The sequence below is a fragment of the Magnolia sinica genome, chromosome 15, assembly GCF_029962835.1.
Source record: "Magnolia sinica isolate HGM2019 chromosome 15, MsV1, whole genome shotgun sequence".
NCBI classification, from domain to species: domain Eukaryota; kingdom Viridiplantae; phylum Streptophyta; class Magnoliopsida; order Magnoliales; family Magnoliaceae; genus Magnolia; species Magnolia sinica.
This window is the reverse complement of record NC_080587.1, coordinates 40,782,594-40,787,233: the sequence shown is the minus strand read 5'-3', so window position 1 is coordinate 40,787,233 and position 4,640 is coordinate 40,782,594. Positions and strand designations below refer to the sequence as shown.

The 4,640-nt window shown below is 37.5% G+C and overlaps 1 non-coding gene across 1 annotated transcript; it reads left to right on the top strand.

The window, feature by feature from the left end:
* Positions 1-4,251: 4,251 nt before the first annotated feature.
* LOC131228340 (small nucleolar RNA R71) lies at positions 4,252-4,358 on the top strand. The gene has a single exon (XR_009162846.1). It is a non-coding gene; the product is annotated as a small nucleolar RNA R71 (small nucleolar RNA).
* The last annotated feature ends 282 nt before the right edge of the window (positions 4,359-4,640 follow it).

Sequence of the window (4,640 nt, the reverse complement as noted above, 5' to 3'; positions counted from 1 at the left end):
ATGATTTTTCTAAGATTATGTTTTCTACATAAGTTTTGGTTTTAGTTGATTGTGGCCTTTTTTGGGTCTTTTCTTATTTTTATATTTTTAGAGATTCAATTGTGTTTTTAATAGTTATTGGTTGAGCTAATCTAGTATGCTTCTCTCTCTTGTGGATCTTTAGCCAGACATGGGGCTGACTTAATATGAGATAATATGACAAATATTAATATGATATAGTGATTTAGCTATATGGGATTGAATTCTATTTTTGAGGTTTTTTTTCTTTTTCTTTTTTTTTCCTTGTAAAGGATTGGAATTTATTTTTTTTGGTTATCTTGAAATGCATAACATTTTTTGGAGTTTGAATATCATGTTCTTAATATCTTACATTACTGTAACTGTTGTGGGCTTTGTTTGGTTTCTATAGATTATAATTGAGTTGTGAAGACTATGATTTTTTTTTTCTTTCTCAATTTTGATTTGTGGAAACGTTGCTAATGTGATCTTTGGCTTGTTTGGGTTGATTCCCATGTTTTGATGTTTGAAGAATGTCATTTTTATTTTATTTTTGTATCTTTGGCTTGTTTGTGTTGATTAAGAGTGACAAAAGCTGCACTGCAGAATGACAAAAGCTGCATTACGAATAAAAGTTGCACTGCAGAATTTTGGCCATGGTCTTTTTAGCAGAAAAGTGACCACCAAAGGCCTGAGAGTGACAAAAGGAGATGACACTTTGGTGTTCATTGTCTGGCACACATCTTCTTAAGATTTGGTCTTGGCAATATTTAAATAAAAATATGGATCATCCTAGAAGAATTTGCATACCTCGGTAAATAATTTCTTTTTATCTTGCATAGTCTAATGTGTCGGCGTGAAACCTTTGGCAAGATAATTAGCAATGTCTGTGAAATAGGGTGATTGAGAGACTTTAAACAATTGTTCATCAGGGAACATGTCATTTATATGTTTCGTCTCAAGGGAATCAGAGAGATTAAGGCGGGAAAGGTGGTCAGCCACTACATTTGCTGCTCCCTTTTTATCTTTTATTTCTAAATCAAATTTCTGGAGTAGAAGGATTCATTTTATTAACCGGGGCTTAGCATCATTCTTAGAAAGAAGATACTTGAGAGCTGCATGATTCAAGTAGATGATGATCTTGGATCCAATCAGGTAGATCCTAAATTTGTCCAAAACGAATACTACGGCTAAGAGTTCCTTTTCCGTAGTAGTGTAATTCACTTGGGTAAGATTTAAGGTTTTTCTTGCATAATGTATAACGTAGGGCCTCTTATCTTTTCTCTAACGTAATACTGTCCCAAGAGCATAGTCGGATGCATCGCACATAAGTTCAAAAGGGATGCTCCAATCGGGTGGCTATATGATAGATGCGGTGGTTAACATGCCTTAGCTTAGAAAAAGCTTCCTAGCATTGCTCAGTCTAGTCATATGGTACATCCTTTTGAAGTAGATTGCATAAAGGACGAGAGAGGTGAATAAAGTCCTTTATGAATCTTCTATAAAATTTGGCGTGTCCTAAGAAGGATCGCACGTCATATATGTTCTTGGGTGGAGGTAAGTTAGAGATAAGATCAATCTTAGCCTTATCTACCTCAATTCCTTTAGAAGAGATGATATGTCTCAAGACAATTTCCTTACGAACCATGAAGTGACACTTCTCCCAATTAAGTACTAAATTCTTTCCCTCACATCGCTTCAGCACATTTTTAAAAATTTTCAAATATTCGTTGAAGGATGGACTAAAGACCGAGAAGTTATCCATGAAGGCCTCTAAATATTGCCCCACCATATCAGAAAAAATACTCACCATACATCGTTGAAAAGTGGCAGGAGCATTACATAGTCTAAATGGCATCCTTCGATAAGCAAAAGTGCCGTAAGGACATGTAAATGTCATCTTTTCCTAATCCTCAAGGCTATCTCGATCTAATTGTAGCCCGAATATTCATCAAGGAAACAGTAATAAGAATGACCAGCTAGCCTTTCCAAAATTTGATCGATGAAGGGCAAAGGACAGTGGTCTTTCCTCGTGACAGTATTCAACTTCCTGTAGTCAATGCACATTTTCCAACCAGTAGTGATCCTAGTTGGCACGAGTTCATTGTCGACATTGGCTACGATGGTGATTCCTGACTTTTTAGGAACCACCTAAGTTAGACTCACCCATTGACTATTGGATATTGAGTATATGATACCCACATCTAATAGCTTAAGAACCTTAGCCTTAACCACTTTCTTCATGTTTGGATTTTAGTCTATGTTATAGTTGCCTGGAGCTCTTCGCATTATCCTCGAGATGAATGTAGTAAGCACAAATCAAATGGTCAATTCCCTTGAGGTCCGCAATCAACCATCCAAGGGGTCCTTTGTGCTCAATAAGAGTAGAGATAAGGATACTCTCCTGTTCTTACTCCAGGTGAGAAGAAATCACCACCGGGTATGTCTCATCTTGACCTAAATAGACATATTTTAAATCAAAAGGTAAAGGTTTTAAGTCAAGCTTCAGTGCCTTGAGGTTAGACAGTAGAGGCACTACATCAGTTTGGGACAATTCTTCAAATTATAGCCTCCACCGGTTAACTTCATGTACTGGCACAGTATCAAGCATGGCACCTTTCTCCCTAATTGTATCATCATCCAAATCATGAGAGTGTGCCAAGCACGTTTCTAGCGGGTTAGAGGATAAGGTCATTAGGGTTTTATCTTTCACGAACAAATCAATCATGTTAATGTCGTGGGTATCATCAACATCCTCTGCCTGTTTGCTCATATTGAAGAAAATATTGAGCTCTAATGTCATATTCCCAAAAGATATATTCATGACTCATTTCCTACAATTTATGATTGCATTTGATGTAGCAAGGAATGGGCGACCAAGGATGACAGGAATTTGAGTGCTCATGTCCACGATGGGTTAAGTATTTGGGACGATAAAATCTACTAGGTAGTAGAATTTGTCAACTGGACCAACACATCCTCAATTATTCCTCTCGGTTCACGAACTGAACGATCGGTAAGTTGTAATATGGTCCAGGTGGATTTTAATTTCTTAATCTGGTAATTCTCAATTACACAAGTGATGGTTGGGCTACCGGGATCTTTGTATTTTTGGGGTACATCTTGCTTTAGGATGGCATTCACTTTTTCTGTCAAAAAAATTTTCTTTTTGATGCTTCCACCTTTTGGCCGTGCATAGGTCTTTCAGAAATTTTGGCATATGAAGGAATTTATTTCACAGCATTCAGAAGAGGGATGTTGACCTTCACTTGTTTAAACACCTCTAGAACGTCCTGAGAGTTAGAGAGAGGTTTTGGTGCAACCAACTGTTGGGGGAATAAAGCAATCGGCTTGCTTTGAAGTTCCGGTTCTACCTCATGTAGAGCATCACTAGGTCTATCAATTTCATCTACTTCCAGATCATTAGGCTTTCTAGCCCTTACCGGAATAGATTTGTCAACTATCTTCCCATTCCTAAGAGTGGTGATAGACTTAGCTTGCTCCATTGAATTTAAAGAGCTTGGTTCATTAACTCCATATTGTAGTTTAGGGTTAGGGATAGGTTGAGCTGGAAGTATCGTTTTCTCCATAACCGTAACACGTGAGTCTATCTTTTAGATGACCTTTGTGAGTTCTTGTAAGGCTTGAAGAGTACTTTACTGGATAAGCTCTTGAGGGTTTGAAACCAATTCCTCTTGAGGTTTCCCTTGATTTAAGGATTGATTAGGGATACCTTGAGGTGTAGCCGATTGTCCATTCGTCCAACTAAAATTTGGGTGATTTCTCCAACTAGGATTGTATGCGTTCGAAGTGAATCCTTTGAAAGGCCTTTGGTAGTTGTTTACAACATTCGATTGCTCATTCAATATTTCTTGAAATACAGGTATTGTTGGATAATTTTCAATTGTATAAATATTGCACGCACAAATACCTTAGACAACTTCCTTACCCTTATCCTTCTTAAGTTCCATGGCTTCGAGTTTTCTTGTGAGACTGGCTATTTTAGCATTTATATCATCATCCTCCTTCAACAACTATATTTCACCCCTCTCATTTGATTGATTAGGCTTAGATGTGGTGCTAGGTTTTGGGGAGATGTCCCCTGATTGTGCAATTTTAGCAAGTTTGTCAAAGTAATCCCACACTTCATCGACATTTTTATTCATGAATTCCCCATTGCACATCGTCTCGACGAATTGGCGCATGGAAGATGTCAGTCTATCATGAAAGAAACTTGTTATGCGCCATGTTTCAAAACCGTGTTGTGGGCATGAACTGACAAGATCCTTGAACCGCTCCCAACATTGGAAGAATGTTTCATCTTCCTTTTGGGCAAAGTTCATGATTGATTTCCTGATGGTGTTTCATTTTGTGGTATGAAATTTTTTTATGAACTCCTTCATCATGTCATTTCATGTGCCAATAAATCACGGATGTAGTGAATGTAACCACATCTTACTTTTTCCTTTCAAGGAGAAAGGAAAGAGTTTCAACCTAACTGTGTCCTCAGACATGTTAAGAAAATATAAAGTGACTATAATCTCATCAAACTCTTTCAAGTGTAGGTATGGACTTTCAGATTCAAGTCCAAGGAACTTTAGAAGGAGTTGGATCACTCCTGGCTTGATATCCATGTTTCCTGT